The sequence below is a fragment of the Rhinoderma darwinii genome, chromosome 2 (genome assembly GCF_050947455.1).
Source record: "Rhinoderma darwinii isolate aRhiDar2 chromosome 2, aRhiDar2.hap1, whole genome shotgun sequence".
In the NCBI taxonomy this organism is placed as follows: domain Eukaryota; kingdom Metazoa; phylum Chordata; class Amphibia; order Anura; family Rhinodermatidae; genus Rhinoderma; species Rhinoderma darwinii.
In genome coordinates this window covers 144104425-144122376 of record NC_134688.1, presented here as the reverse complement: position 1 = coordinate 144122376, position 17952 = coordinate 144104425, and the positions used below count along the sequence as shown (strand labels likewise).

The 17952-nt window shown below is 40.5% G+C and overlaps 1 long non-coding RNA gene across 1 annotated transcript in view; it reads right to left on the bottom strand.

Annotated features, from left to right (window-relative positions):
- The window catches only part of LOC142740825 (uncharacterized), a 100855-nt gene extending 89687 nt beyond the window's left edge, over positions 1-11168 (bottom strand). The window contains exon 1 of the long non-coding RNA XR_012880889.1: positions 11101-11168. This is a non-coding gene — a long non-coding RNA (uncharacterized LOC142740825). The remainder of the gene's footprint in view (positions 1-11100) is intronic.
- Between the last annotated feature and the right edge of the window lie 6784 nt (positions 11169-17952).

Here is a 17952-nt window from a genome sequence, read left to right as displayed (position 1 = left end):
GGGTTTAAATGTAGCACAGCTAGCTCTAGATAGAGGTAACTGACTATTGGTGCTGCACCAGAATTCTGGCCTGAGTAGCACCTTCTTTTTAGGGCAAATCAATTTATACATATTTATTAATCATATGTGCCATAAAGAACAGAGGCTTTCGACTCGCTCGATGAGGAGTGGGCTTAGCAGAAAATGGGTGTAACGTAAGATGCGCCAAATTGCACCAAAATTTGTCTGAAGTAAGTCTACCAAGTGGAGGTCTAAAGTTAGACAGAAGTGTCTAAATGTTCATCAAATTTATCATCCAGTCGCTGTGGTAAATTTGGCTTAACTAGTATAATTCTAAGTTGTCCAAATTTAAGACAGTGTTAATAAATCTGCCCAATGTGGGTTTTAAACACAGAGCATGAAGTAATTTTTTTAAATTTTTATTTAGCCTCAGTCAAGATCATTATTTTACCTCTTTTATATGTCTTAAAGGCCGAGATCACACACACAGTTTTGATGCAGTTTTGGTGTAGTTTTTGGCAATTTTTTTTTAGGAGTGGACGCAAATGAAAGGAGATACATTAGGCTGGGTTCACACGTGGCGGAATTTCACTTAAATTCCGCTGCGGACACTCCGCAGCGTTAATCCGCAGCGGTGCCGTTTGTCCATTGACTTACACTTTAATTTAGCAGTGTTCGTTTAGACGAGGCGTAAAATTCCGCTGCGGAGCATAGGCTGCGGAGCGGAATTTGGTGTCCGCAGCATGCTCTGTCTGTTGCGGAGCAGTGGCGGACTCATGGCGGAATTTCTCCATTGACTTCAATGGAGAGTCAAAATTCCGCAATGAAGTCCGCAGATCTTATGTGTGCTGCGGAGCGTATTGGTTTTACTACCATGACATTTCTTCATTCTGGCTGGACCTATGTATTTCTAGGTCTACAGCCAGACTGAGGAAGTCAATGGGGCTCCCATAATGACGGGAGCGTTGCTAGGAGACGTCTGTAAATAGTCACTGTCCAGGGTGCTGAAAGAGTTAAGCGATCGGCAGTAACTGTTTCTGCACCCGGGACAGTGACTACCGATCTCAATATACATGTATCTGTTAAAAAATATATAAGTTCATACTTACCGAGAACTCCCTGCGTCTGTCTCCAGTCCGGCCTCCCAGGATGACGTTTCAGTCTAAGTGACGGCTGCAGCCAATCACAGGCCAAGCACAGGCTGCAGCGGTCACATGAACTGGCGCGTCATCCAGGGAGGTCGGGCTGGATGCCGAAAGAGGGACGCGTCACCAAGACAACGGCCGGTAAGTATGAAAATCGTTTACTTTCACTAGGGAAAGTGCTGTCCCTTCTCTCTGTCCTGCACTGATAGGGAGAAGGGAAGCACTTTTCCCGCAGTCCGCAGCAGCTAGTCCGCATCAATGTACTGCACATTTTGTGCAGATCCGCAGCAGAATCTGCAACGCAGATTCTGTGCGGCATTGATGCGGACAGTTGCGGAAGAAATCCGCCACGTGTGGTCATGCCCTTAGTCGATTCTTTATACCTTTCCTTCCCTTTTGATCCACTACTTGCTTTGGCTAAAAATTCTGCGCCAAAAACTACACCAAACACTGCATCAAAACTGTGTGAGTCATCCTGACCTTAATGTTAATTTTTATTTTATTTTGAAGGTGTTGTTTTATCTGCAATGTCATTATCCATTTGAAAAACAAAGATGAATTCTTCAGCATCAAAATTTCCACTGATACTTCCCATTAAGCGATCAATTTTCCGTTTGTGCTGTGTACAATAGGGCAGGCTCACAAGTCATCTCATTTTCTTCAGAGAGCAGATTAAAATGAATGGTAACGCTTCTAACGCACACTTGTTACAGAGCATGCTCACAACAGTCACCCATAGAAAGTCAATATGTAATTTTCTCTTTTATATGGTATATATTTTCAATTAGTTAAAAAACACAGGATCATATAATCCCTTTACATTTTCTGTAAATCCATTTTATACTCTCAAATTATTACATATCCTTTTCCTGCATGTTTTATTATTTTTTCCTTTACTTTATTTTTATCAAAAGAGTAATAAATGTATTGTCACAAATAAGGTTATTCATGGATATACTCATTATGGTATGCCAAGAATGCTATAAGCACTTCTATAACGTGAAATCATTCTATGTAGGACTATTAAGACTTCAATACTGAAAAACTATTTATAGCAATGTAATAAGAATGGTGAAAGGGAACAACCTCTTTCTCAATGTTATCAAAATCTATTGAAATATCTTCCAGACGAAAGATAAGATATAGTCCTTGATAACCCGACAGTGATCAGCAACTCAATTTACAATGTCTACCGACTTGTCACAACATAGAAATGATCTATTTCATTGCCAAACTTTGCTACTAGAAGGTAATTTTTGAAGGTGAATAAAAAAAAAACATAGCTGAACCGTTTCTCTTGTTCAATAGTGTCAGAACTTCTCTAAACCTCTGAAAATCCTGATTGTCTTTTGCGACTGTCTGATGTTGAGTGCATCAAATCTAAGGAATGGCTATGCTTTGTTATTTTCATTGTTGAGAAAACAAAAAATGTACCTCTGATAAATTTTCTCTTTGATTACCCTGCCTTCAAAGGATTTAAACCACAGTGAAAGCCTTTGAAATCTTCAGAGCAGAAGAGACATGAGATTTTTTTTTTTTTTTTATACCATGTGCATTGAAAAAACAGATGTCATGGGCTTTCATATTAAGACAAGGAAGAATGACTGCTAATTCCAACACAAACAAAAGGAATTTATTTATTATTAATGAGAAGAGGAATAGGAAATTATATTGTTTACTTCTGTAGCAATTTAAATGAGATCAATAGTCAAGAAAATGCTTTTAACAAACAAACCAAAATATACAATCGGAAAAATTGTTACCCATGTTATGTCACAAATTTGACAAGTAAAACATACAAACTGTTTTTCTTTTTTTCTGCCAACTCCTTCTAATAATCACATAACAATACAATGCATTATTTCTCTGTGTATACGCAAAGTAAAAAAAAATCAAATAGATTTTTTGCTATCTTTCAAATATTCAAAAGATAAATAGTTTTCATAGAGTTTCACAGAGTGTGAAAAATACCTTGAAAATTTTGGTTATCTGGAAACACTCCTTGGAGACATTTATAAATAAGTTGATGCAATCCCTCAAGAAATGCAACTGATTGTTTTCTGAAAAAAGATAATTAAAACTTTGGATAAAATCTTCCCTTTTTATGAACGGCAGATGAAGCATATTGTTTGATTATCCAAATAATTGAGCTCTGTTTAATTACTAATTGGGATGAATTAAATGTATGTTTCTATGTGAAAACATATTCTGTAAAATTCAATTAAGGCGGCATTAAGGGATCCTGAGGTGCTGGGTTAACTAGAAAGACAGCCCCTCCCCCTCCAAAAAACAAACGAACTAACATGATATATGCTATATACAGTATGTGTTATTTTGCAAATGTTATTTTTCGCTGATTTTCCTAAATAGTCGATGCACAGTCAGTATAATCTTCAAGCCATCAACCGTTGGAGTATAATGCAAATTTTATTGAACAAATCTCCTAATGATAACAGATTTTTTTTTAGAAGTAAAAAAACTCAAAATGCACTGTTTCAAATTATTATGCACAACAGAGATCAAAACATTTTAAAGGTTGTAAAGAGAACTAAAATGGTAATTTGTTGAATTTGCAGCATCAGGAGGTCATATTTACAGAAATCAAAAGCTCTTTCAATAAAAAAAAAACTTAACAGGCCAAGTTACATGTTAACATAGGACCCCTTCTTTGATATCACCTTCACAATTCTTGAATCCATTGAATTTGTGAGTATTTGGACAGTTTCTGCTTGAATATCTTTGCAGGATGTCAGAATAGCCTCCCAGAGCTTCTGTTGATGTGAACTGCCTCCCACCCTTATAGATATTTTGCTTGAGGATGCTCCAAAGGTTCTCAATAGGGTTGAGGTCAGGGGAACATGGGGACCACACCATGAGTTTCTCTCCTTTTATGCCCATAGCAGCCAATGACACAGAGGTATTCTTTGCAGCATGAGATGGTGCATTGTCATGCATGAAGATAATTTTGCTACGGAAGGCACGGTTCTTCTTTTTGTACCACAGAAGAAAGTGATCAGTCATAAACTCTACATACTTTGCAGAGGTCATTTTCACACCGTCAGGGACCCTAAAGGGGCCTACCAGCTCTCTCCCCATGATTCCAGCCCAAAAAATGACTCCGCCACCTCCTTGCTGACGTCGCAGCCTTGTTGGGACATGGTGGCCATTCACCAACCATCCACTACTCCATCCATCTGGACCATCCAGGGTTGCACGGCACTCATCAGTAAACAACACGGTTTGAAAATTAGTCTTCATGTATTTCTGAGCCCACTGCCACCGTTTCTGCTTGTGAGCATTGTTTAGGGGTGGCCGAATAATAGCTTTATGCACACTTGCAAACCTCAGGAGGATTCTACACCTTGAGGTTCGCGGGACTCCAGAGGAACCAGCGGCTTCAAATACCTGTTTGCTGCTTTGCAATGGCATTTTAGCAGCTGCTCTCCTAATCCTATTAATTTGTCTGGCAGAAACGTTCCTCATTATGCCTTTATCTGAACGAACCCATCTGTGCTCTGAATCAGCCACAAATCTTTTCACAGTACGATGATCACGCTTAAATCTTGAAATATCCAATGTTTTCATACCTTGTCCAAGGTATTGCACTATTTCGCACTTTTCGGCAGCAGAGAGATCCTTTTTCTTTCCCATATTGCTTGAAACCTGTGGCCTGCTTAATAATGTGGAATGTCCTTCTTAAGTAGTTTTCCTTTGATTGGACACACCTGGCAAACTAATTATCACAGGTGTCTGAGATTGATTACAATGATCAAAAGAGCCCTAAGACACAATACCATCCATAAGTTTAATTGAAAAACTAATAATTAAATGTTTATGACACTTAAATCCAATGTGCATAATAATTTGGAACACGGTGCACTGGGTGGATAAAATAATTTAACTATCGCCCAAGGGCCCACGTAAAAATGTCTCTGTCCTGGAACTTCAAGTGACGCCTCTGGCTGCCATTGCTACCACTACCATGGACACCCACAACTGCTGCAGCTTTCACAGACTCTGTTTTATAAATGGCCTGGTTACCCCTTCCCGCCCAAAAAAAAAAAAAAAGGGTCAAGTATAAAAAAATTCTGTGGTATGGAGGAAGGGATAGACGTAGGGAGCTTGGGGGGGGGGGGGGTTTGGGGCCAAATTGAACACCTTCCCCTGTGGATGGAGTGTCGGCCTGTATATTTGAAAATAAGTAATGAACCTCTTACAAGTACATACATTCATGATACAGGCCACTACCTGCTGTCCCAGGTAGCCGCTGTATTTTTTTGCTGAAACTTAATAACCCTGAGTGACTGAAGTGTCTTTTGGAAATAAATCACATTTTAATCTACAGGAACAGCACTGAATTCCCATACAGTGCCTATCTGTGTGTATAGTGTTACTATCCTGCCTTACCCAGGGCCCCATCTGTTCTCCAATAATAATGAGATGATTCTGCTTTTACTGCCCAAGTCTATACAGCAAAGCTGATAGTTGAGCTGCAGAAAGCTGTAAAATGCCAGCCTATTAAAATATTTAAATAATGTGTTATATTTTGATTATACATTCCTTCTAATCTTTTCCAGTTTTGGGTGACGGGGTTTAGACAAGCAATAGAAGATTGAGAGGAAACAATATATAAATTAAAAATTGGAGAAGCTCCCTTACTTTGTTGTGGGTTTTTTCGGTTTTATTTTTATTTTTTAAATTGATATGGATTGTTGGAGAATTGATCCCACACGTTGGCTGTACATTAAATAAAGAGGCTCAGTTCAGGATCAAAATATGGAGTAAAGGTATTTTGCCCTGGTGTGTGTCTCAGAATGAGGAGCTGGGGACACAACTCCGGGGTTAATGGAACACTTTGTGTATGATTGTTTAGACTATGGACCGGAAAATTTAAAGTGATAGTTGCAGACATGCACAGTTTACACACGGAACTGCCATGTGGATGTATAGGCTCATTACTGGACCATCGTCTTGCTGGGATATGTTTATCTAATACTTACTATGAAATATGTACGTATAAATGTTTTTATGCACTTGAGAATAACTTGACTGTATATATTTTTTATTGCTTTCGATTACGTCATTGGTAGATTGTCTAATTGGTGATGTAATGTGATTGGTTAGACCATATATAAAATGGGGAATTACACTATATGTAACACTAGGCTTGAAAAAGGTCTCACTTGTATGGAGCCGACATTACACCATTTTTTTTAACGCACAAATTATTTGGCATGAATAAATAACTATATTTACTCTGATGATGCTATCGTTTTCTCTAAATTTTCTTTGATTGTTTGACCAGGAAAGAGTCAGTTTGACTTTTAACAGCAGGCATCACCAACTATAAATAGAGTTGCTATTCCTAATCACTTCTTTTCCAGGGTTTAGATAAGGGGTAGTACCATTTTTGTAGTATACATTTTTGTTCTCCTATTCTATTCTATTAATTTTTGTTCTCCTTTTCTAGACAGAGAAATGGGGGGGGGGGGGGTACTTCTGCAATAACTTACGTTCTACCCAAACACAGGTTACTGAGAAGGAGGAAGGGGAAAATGATTTCCTCCTGGAACACATATAATTATTTATTTCTTACAATTTTGATTTCTTTATAACACAACATAGGATCAAAAGAGAGGAGAATATAAAGGAAGGAATTGCTGGGATTTTTTTTTTGTGTAATAATTGACATGTGCTTATCGTTTAACATAAATAGATTGATGAGTTATTGTTAAGTTTACATAAAAATGTTAGGCTATATAAGACGGTATATTTGCTGTTATTTCACTTCTATGTTTTCTGTAAAGACTGCTCAAACCTTCTTTCCTGCTATATTACCAATTTACTTTATCATGCCAAAAGTGTGCTCTTTGCTCAGCACAGAGGCACTCAGTCAATGTTATCATTGTACCTGTTCAGCCTCAGATGCTCAATGTGCTTGTTCAACTTCTCCATTAAACACACAGATGATCAGTCAGGATTTCGAGTCTGTCTGATCTGCCTTTCTATTAACCCCTTCTTGCCACAGCCATTTTTCAGATTTTCATTTTACTTTTATCCTCCCCACCTTCCAAAAGCCATAACTTTTTTACTTTTCCATCGATATAGCCTTATGAGGGCTTGATTTTTGTGGGACGAGTTGTAGTTTTTAATGGAACCATTTATTGTACCATATAATGTACAAGGGAAAGGGAAAACAAATTCTTCTTGGGGTAGAAAATGAAAAAAACTGTGATTCCTCCATTGTTTTTTGGTGTTTACCATACAATTAAAATTACATGTTAACCTTATTCTGTAGGTCAATACGATTACGGCAATACCAAATTTATATTGTTTTGTTTTTTTTAAATGTACTACTTTTACAAGGAAAAAGTAGTTTTACTTTTTTTATTAGTCCTCATAGGGGACTTGAACCAGTGATCATTGGATCGCTTGCATGATATACTGCAATACTAATGTATTACAGAATATCACTATACTGACAGTCACTTTAAAGCCCTTCATAGGAGTACAAAGATGGCAGATCTTCATTAGGCCCCCAGGCTGCCATAACAACCAGCGGCACCCCGTGATCACGTCGCAGGGGGATGTGATGGGCTGTCAGAGGGGGTCGCCCCTTCTTTCGAACACTCTAAATGCCACGGTCACTATTAAGTGCGGCATCTAAAGGGTTAAACGTGGGATAATTAGAGTGACGTGTCGGCTGTAGCCCGTGAGCCCAATCCTTACTGCCCCTACCCGGCTATAACATCAGTATATTTCATACATCGGAAAGGGTGAGAATTTTATCATCTGTTTTCCCACAATCCTAAAAAGAGGGGCGTAAGGGGGGATACTGTAATAGCTGACGCTTCCCGGCATCGCCACCGTACTTACCAAATCCCGTCTTCTTGCTTCTGGCCGGCGGCGCACATTTCACCCGATCTCTGCTTCTGGTGGCCTCCTACACTGCTGACTCCTGCTTATAGTGCGCACGCTGACTCTCCCTGCCTTAAAGGGCCAGCATGCACCAAAATATCCACCAACTTTACAAAGATATAAAAGATCCTCCTTTCCATGTACATCTTGGCTGAGCAATTAGGTTCTTTCTAGCTAGTCTAGTGTTTTCCTGTGATCACTTTTTTGGATATCCTGTGATTGACCTCTGCCTTTACTTTTTGACTATCCTTGCCATGCCACCTGCCCTAAACTCTTGCTAGTGACTCGTGATAAACCTTTGCCGTCAGGCCTTATCTTTTGCTCAACCTGAGTTTGCATACTGTCTATTGATTTTGTACTTTGCCTGTTCTCGTTGGCCGTCACCAGAAAGACTACTCTAGGGATAGAGAGCTGGGGTTCCCCTGCAACGATATCCAGGTCCCTGTATAGGGGTTAAAGAGTAAAAACCAGGGGTCACCTTAGACTCTGTCCTACTTCAAATCCCTTGGTGACAAAGTGGATTTACATCACCCGCTGCAGGCCCCGCGCCAGATTTATTTTCCACATGCCTCCAGACACTTAATTTATAAATACAGTACCAGAACTTAGCCCAGTACATAATTTTGTACCAGAACTAAGCTCAGTACATAAATATTCTAACAGATCAAAGAAGAAAAAATAAATAGGGTACCACAACTAAGAACCAGTAAATAATTATAATATTAGAACTAATCAATACTATATCAGAGCCAAGCTTAGTGCCTAAAATCTGTACCAGAAATAAGCTGAGTTTACAAATACAGTGCAAGAACTAAGATCTGTAGAGAGATAAATTATGAAGTCAGTTTAAGCCCTGCTGTGTAATACTCATAGTTTGTATCATGTGAAACTACAGCTCCCAGTATGGCCTGAACAGTAGTAAGGGTATGCTGGAAGTTGTTTTTTTTTTACAAACAAGAATGGCATCACCCATTATCTCTATGCGGACCTTATGAGTGAATCCAGTACTAAATAAATAATTTAATTTAGTGAATCACAGCTGACTTCTTCTCTGTTTGAAGTCGTTCTCTCTGCTTCTCCATCCGGTCCAGACCGCCATTATGACTTCTCCCGATCACCACTTCTCTTTGCAGTTTGCCGCGCAGATGTCTTTGGCTCCTTTTCATCTTTGCGCTTTCTAACAACACAAACTCCTCATCCTGCTGCCCTCCTTACCAGTGTAACTGCCTTACATAGACATAGTCTGCTGACCTCTAATACTGAGGCTGCTAATGTCCCAGTATTGTGCCTGCAACTACCCTCATACTGTGTCATGCTGCTACTGCTATAATACTACCCATTTATTTTAAAATATTATTCACACTCTGCCTCCTAATATGATAGTGTCACATGTAGACAAAAATGACAGAAAAAGAGGCAGCACTTCAAAATAGAATATAAGCTTTATTCACCCGTGCAACATTTCAGTTCAGCAGGACCTTTCTCAAGCACGAGAAAGGTCCTGCTGGACTGAAACGTTGCACGGGTGAATAAAGCTGATATTCTATTTGGAAGTGCTGCCTCTTTGTCTGTCATTTTTGTCTACTACAAGGGACTGTGGACCTGGTCCTGTTGAGGCATGCACCCACACTTGGTCCAGTGCTGTGGATTCTGTCCATTTTTAGTGTCACATATACCGCCCTCAATAATACCCACAAAAATAGTGCCACACATACAGATGCCCCCAAAAATAGTAGCAAGCATGGTGTCCACTAAAACAACACCACATATATTAGGTGCCCCATAACCTCACCTGTCCTCATTTCCATGAGGCATCATGATGTCATCTCACTGCTTTGCATCTAAAAAAGGGCTGTTGCCACTGACTGGTGGGTCAGGGAACCTAGGGCTCATTTGTACTTGCTGCTGAAACTTATTTTAATCAATTGTATCCGCATCCCGAGGACACAGATACAATTAAACCTAAGTGTGTTGGGGTCCTTCTTCTCTGTGGTTCTGCAATATTTCTGCTGTTTCAACAACCCGTTTGGCAGCACCAGGGAGAATTGGCTGATTCCCACCCCTGCCTACAGGGGTGTAACTAGAAAGACCTGGTACCACACGCATGTTCAGCCACATGAAAATGCAGGATGGGAGCATGGAAGACAACAAATCCCAAACTAGACCCTTAAATGAAATCAGACCCTAGACCAGGCATGTATATCAATTCATACACCAGACTCCCAAAATTAAAAGGGTTGTCCCAAGATGGACATTTATCACCTATTCACAGGGTACGCGATAAATGTCTGATTGCTGGGGCCCTACTTATGGGACCCCAACAGATCACTAGAACGAGATCACAAGCTCCCTACTTCATGACCGCATTGTGGAGAACTTTAAATGGAGCTGCAGATGAGCAAGTGCACTGCAGCTCCGTTATAAATCTATGGCGATGATGGAGAAAGCCGAGTACAGTACTCAGACATTTCCATCAGTCCCATAGACATTGAATGGAATGACGGGCACATACTCAAACTCCATTCAAACTCCTCACCCCAGGGGGGGCCCCCAGCAATCAGACATTTATCACCTATCCTGTGGGTAGGTGATAAATATCAATCTTGAGATAACTCTTTTAAATCAGACCCAAGACTAGACCAAGAAAAATAAAAAAAATAGAGACCCAAGACCAGACCCCTATATTAAACCAAAAGTTTTCCCTAAATGCTATAATAACAACCAACAGTGAATATAGCCAAAAATACAAAAAAATACTTTATTAGGACATAGATAGTTGTACAAAGTGTTTAAAAACACCCATTAAAACACATAATTAGAGATGAGCGAACCGGGACAACCGAACCCGGTTTCGGTCCGAACTTCCGGTAAAGTTCGGTTCGCAGCGAATCCGAACTTCACCGGGTTCGGCCGAACCCGTTTTGACCGAACCCGGTCAAAAACATTATACAAATCGGCAGCCACTTATCTCTATCAATCACTGATAGAGAAAAGAGGCTGCTGATTAAAAATAAAATAAAAAGCATTTCATACGTACCCGGTCGTTGTCTTGTTGACGAGTCCCTCTTCTTCCTCCAGTCCGACCTTTTCTGACGCGGCAGCCTGTGATTGGCTGCAGAGGCCTCTGCAGCCTGTGATTGGCTGCAGAGGCCGCGGCAGCCTGTGATTGGCTGCAGCGCTCACAAGGCTGCATCGTCATCAAGGAATGTCGGGCCGGATGTCGAGAGGGACGCGTCACCAAGGCAACGGCCAGGAGACCGGACTGGAGGAAGCAGAAAGTTCTCAGTAAGTATGAACGTCTTTTTTTTTACAGGTACTGTGATCGGTAGTCACTGTCCAGGGTACTGAAACAGTTACTGCCGATCAGTTAACTCTTTCAGCACCCTGAACAGTGACTATTTAGTGTATGTGCACACACACTAATTACGTCCGTAAATGACGGACGTATTTCGGCCGCAAGTACCGGACCGAACACAGTGCAGGGAGCCGGGCTCCTAGCATCATACTTATGTACGATGCTAGGAGTCCCTGCCTCTCTGCAGGACAACTGTCCCGTACTGTAATCATGTTTTCAGTACGGGACAGTAGTTCCACGGAGAGGCAGGGACTCCTAGCATCGTATATAAATATGATGCTAGGAGCCCGGCTCCCTGCAGGGTGTTCGGTCCGGTACTTGCGGCCGAAATACGTCCGTCAATTACGGACGTAATTAGTGTGTGTGCACATACCCTTACTGACGTCGCCTAGCAACGCTGCCGTAATGACGGGTGCACACATGTAGCCACCCGTCATTACGGGGCCTCATGCACACGACCATAAAAACACCCGTTATCACGGGTCGTAATTACGACCCGAAATAGCGGGCCCATAGACTTCTGTTAGCCACGGGTACCTTCCCGTTTTCTCACGGGAAGGTGCCCGTGCCGTTAAAAAGATAGAACATGTTCTATTTTTTTATTTTACGGGCCGTGCTCGTAATTACGACTCGTAACTACGAGCACGGCCGGCCGGCCACGGGCAGCCGGCCGCTTTTGCGAACCGTGCTGTCATTATAATTATAGCAGCACGGCCCGTAAAATAGAAAAATAGAACATGTTCTATTTTTTTAACGGCACGGGCACCTTCCCGTGAGAAAACGGAAAGGTACCCGTGGGTAACAGAAGTCTATGAGCCCGTTATTGCGGGTCGTAATTACGACCCGCAATAACGGGTGTTTTTACGGTCGTGTGCATGATGGGAGCACGGCTCGGAAAAACGAACGGCTGCCCGTGCTCATCTCCTGAAATAATCTGTGCTGCCTTAAACTCTGTGGACAGGTCAGGATCCTGTTTCTTTTAAATGCTGCTAGGGAACCTGCTCGATCCACTATATAAGGCTACGCTACAGTGCAGCATTTAAAAGAAACAGAATCCTGACCTGTCCACAGAGTTTAAGGCAGCACAGAGTATTTCAGGAGATGAGCGTGCAGATTCAGTGCTGTTGTGAACTCTGCTCTTACCATTACGTAGCTCTCAGTCTGTTATCTCTCCTCCACTCCTGTCCTCAAGAACACCTTCACATGATTGGCAAGTCACCACGTAATGGTAAGAGCAGAGTTCACAGCAGCACAGAGTATTTCAGGAGATGAGCGTGCGGATCTTGTGCGTGGTGGTGACTTGCCAATCATGTGAACGTGTTATAGAGGACAGGAGTGGAGGAGATGTAACAGACTGAGCTACGTAATGGTAAGAACAGAGTTCACAGCAGCACAGAGTATTTCAGGAGAGGAGCGTGCAGATTCAGTGCTGCTGTGAACTCTGCTCTTACCATTACGTAGCTCAGTCTGTTACCTCTCCTCCACTCCTGTCCTCAATAACACCTTCACATGATTGGCAAGTCACCACCCCGCACAAGATCCGCACGCTCATCTCCTGAAATACTCTGTGCTGCTGTGAACTCTGCTCTTACCATTACGTGGTGACTTGCCAATCATGTGAAGGTGTTCTGGAGGACAGGAGTGGAGGAGAGGTAACAGACTGAGAGCTACGTAATGGTAAGAGCAGAGTTCGCAGCAGCACTGAATCTGCACGCTCATCTCCTGAAATACTCTGTGCTGCCTTAAACTCTATGGACAGGTCAGGATCCTGTTTCTTTTAAATGCTGCACTGTAGCGCAGCCTTATATAGTGGATCGAGCGGGTTCCCCAGCAGCATTTAAAAGAAACCGTGTTTGTGTATGTGTGTGTTTGTGTATATATGTGTGTTTGGGTATGTGACTTTGTCTGTTTTTGTTTTTATATGTGTGTGTGTATATATGGGTGTGTTTGTGTATATGTGTTTTGTGTATATGTTTGTGTATATATGGGTGTATTTGTGTATATGTTTGTGTGTAGATGTTTGTGTGTGTTTTTGTATATGTGTATATGTGTGTATATGGGTGTGTGTTTGTGTGTATATATGGGTGTGTTTGTGTATATGTGTTTGTGTATATGTGTGTTTGGGTATGTGTGTTTTTGTTTGTATATGTGTTTGTGTATATGTGTTCGTGTATGTGTGTATAACTGTGTGTGTGTGTGTTTGGATATGTGTGTTTTTGTTTGTATATGTGTGAGTTCGTGTATATGTGTGTGTTTGTCTGTTTATGTGTGTGTGTATATCTTGTTGTGTTTGTGTATATATGTGTGTGTCTGTGTATGGTTGTTTGTTTGTGTGTGCGTGTATATATGTGTGTAGGTGAGTAGAAGTATTGGTATTGTTCACATTGATAACTGTTTTTTTATGTTGTTGCAGATTTTGATGTACCGATTGGACTACATCTACGATTCGTTGGACTACTGCGTAGATCTGCGTTTTTTCAAATTTTAATAAAATGGTTAACGAGGGTTTTGTTGGGGATTTCTTATTTCAATAAAAAAGAATTGTCTTTGTGTTTTTTTTTCAAACTTTATTAGTGCCTAGATAATGGCAGTTGGCTGATTGACAGCGTCCATTATTAAGGCGGTACTTAGTGTTAGCCGGTGCAGAGGCTAGCACTAACCACCCATTATTACCCCGGTACCCACCACCACCAGGGGTGCCGGGAAGAGCTTGGTACGATCCAGTACCCGACCATCTGTTGTGATGGTCGGGTACTGGGGCGGCCGTAGGCTGGTATTATGAGGCTGGGAAGGGCCAAAATCAGTGGACCTTCCCACCCTTGTAATGCTAGGCTGCTGCTGCTGTGTTGTATCGGGCTGGTTATAAAAATGGGGGGGACCCCCACGTCGTTTTTTTTTTGGAATTTAACAAATTTAGCAATAGACGGGTCCCCCACATTTTTAATAACCAGCCATATACAAGGCCGCAGCAGTCTGGCATTACATGGGTGGGAAGGGCCACTGGTTTTGTCCATTCCCAGGCTAATAACACTGTGTTGTATGTGGCTGGTTATGATAAATTGGGTGGAACCCCATGTCTTTTTAAAAAAAAAAATGTAAATAAATAAATAATTTAAAAAAATGACGTGGGGTCCCCCCCACTTTTATAACCAGCCAGATACAACACAGCAGCAGCAGCCTAGCATTACAAGGGTGGGAAGGTCCACTGTTTTTGGCCCTTCCCAGCCTCATAATACCAGCCTGCGGCCGCCCCAGGGCCCGACCATCACAACAGATGGTCGGGTACTGGATCGTACCTGGCTCTTCCCGGCACCCCTGGTGGTTTTGGGTACCGGGGTAATAATGGTGGTTAGTGTTAGCCTCTGCACCGGCTAACACTAAGCCCCGCATTAGTAATGGATGTTGTCACTCAGACAGCGGCCATTACTAAAGTGGTAGTAATAAAATTTGAAAAGAAAAAGACAAAGATATAGATAAAATATTTTATTGAAATAAAGCACCCCCAACACAACCCTCATTAACCATTTTATTGTAGAAAAAAAACGTCATCTAAGTAGTCCTCGAAACCGACGTAGTCCAAACACCAAACCTGTAAAAAAAAAAAATAATGAAATAAAACATGTCGTAGGCTTAGATTCAGTTTAATGTGTGATACTGACTGTTATACCATGTATAGAAGCCTGCCGTGAAGTTGACTTAGATACAGGGCGCCAGCAGACAGTATCATACATGGCCATACATACATATATACAAATATACATACATATATACAAACATACATACATATATACAAGCATGCACATATATACATGCAAATATACATACATGCAAACATACACACATATATACGTGCAAACTATCATACATACATGCATACACACACACATGAAAACATACATACATACAAACAAACATGCAAAGATACATACATACATATATACAAGCATGCACAAATATAAATGCAAACATAAATACATGCAAACATAATTACAAACATGCACATATATATATAAACATACATGCAAACATACATGCAAAAATAAAAACATGCAAACATACATACATGCACATATATACATACATACATGACAACATACATACAAACATACATGACAACATACATACATGCAAACATACATACATGCAAACATACATACACACATGCAAACATATATACATGCAAATATACATACAAACATGCACATGTATACATACATGCCAACATACATGCAAACATACATGCACATATATACATACATACATGACAACATACATACATGCAAATATACATACATACACACATGCACATATATACATACATGCCAACATACATGCACATATATACATACATGACAACATACATACATACATACATGACAACATACATACATATATATATATATACACACATGCAAATATACATACAAACATGCAAACATACATGCAAACATACAAATATACATACACACATGCACATATATACATACATGACAACATACATACATACATGACAACATACATGCAAAAATACATACATGCAAACATACATGCAAATATACATACAAACATGCACATATATACATACATGCCAACATACATGCAAACATACATGCACAGATATACATACATACATACATGCCAACATACATACATGCCAAAAAATAATAATAATACGTTCATACTTACTTTCCTCCTGTCCGGCCTCCAGCGATGACGTTTCATTCATGTCGCCGCTGCAGCCTGTGATTGGCTGCAGAGGCGGTCACGTGGGATGAAGCGTCATCCTGACGTGCGTGACCGCCACTACAGCCTGTGATTGGCTGCAGCGGCGAAAGGGATGAAACGTCATCGCTGGAGGCCGGACAGGAGGAAAGTAAGTACGAACGTATAATTTTTATTTTTTTATTACATTTAAATGGTATTTTCCGCGCGCCGAGCATGTACTGTGAAGGTTGCTGAAAGAGTTAGTGCAGCCCATTAACTCTATCAGCACCCTGGACAGTACTATGCTCGGTGCACGTAAGTGACAGGTTCGGTCAGAACTAGTTCGGTCCGAACCGAACTTTTTTGTGAAATTCGGCGAACTAGCCGAACCGAACTTTTGATAAGTTCGCTCATCTCTACACATAATGTATAAAACTGTACAAAAATTAGACAATGTAATCACATAAGGCAGGGCATACATGGGGGGGTGAAGTATATATCCAATACAACAAAAGATTTCATAAGTGCAAAAAAACAAGGTAACAGTGTCTATATCATACTGCTCAGAAACAGATAATCACCCACCATAAGCCATAATGACTGCCTGTACAATGTCAAGCACCCCAACACGTGTTTCGCACCCAGCTTCGTCAAGGGGTCCTGGATCAATGTCAGATAGAGATTTAAATAGTCATGCATCAGCTGAATCACTAATTACAACCTATTTACTCACTATGAAGATGTTTCATGACGCATACGAGCGGTGAGGCAGCAACCACTATGGCGACAAGCCCAGTGTCCGGTAGTCGGCATCGCGCAAGCGCAGTGCCCAGTCCCATGTTGTGCCGAGAGTGACGTCAAGAATGACTCCCCCCCACACGCATGCGCACTACATCCGTGAGTCAGCCACATCGATGATGGAAATTGGCACGTCCATGATGGACATCCATGATGACATCTACCAAAGTGTTAAGGTTAATATTACACCATATATGTTGAAATGCTTTCAAAGTGATGATATATAGAATATATTATGTGCACCTGAACCAGGAAAAAAACATTTAATAAAATGTACAAGCACCAGCCCATATTTAGCGACCCCTATTGTTCAGAGGTGGAATTGTGTTAGTAATAGGAATTGCACTCAATCAAGGAGGAACAAAATTTAAAATTTAAAATTAAACAAAACACACGTGCAAGTGCTAAATATATACTGTATATGAGCATAGCGAATCCAAATGCATGCCTAAGGATTCAAATGCACACAGACAGCAAACAATATGTAAATAAAGTGCTGAAAACATAATATACAACTAAGCGAAAAAATAATAAATGAAAAAATATATGAATGGGTAAATATATATATATATTTTCATATGACACAAATCATATTGAGTACTCATTATTATCACCCAGTGAACAAAGAATGTAAAAGTTGAAGAAATATATGTATGCTATCAAAAATAATATATGTACTACATTTATGTATATACAAAGTGAAAAAATATATTTATATGTGTGTATGTGGATGTGTAAAACGTGCAAAAAAGGATACTCCCAGGAGAGCAAAGAGAGGACAAGTATCCACTCACACAAAGAACCCACATATTCACCAGTCTACTGAGTTCCCATACCATATATTCTATATGCTGATTACCCACATAAGTGTAAAATCATCGTAAATACATTTAAAAAAATTCTGGAAAGCTCAGATATTGCAAGTATTCATCACTATATTAACTGTCTATAAACATATATCCAATTCAACTCGGACCAACTGAAGAATTCACGAGGAACAGGACTAAGGTATATACACCGAAACTGCAATCG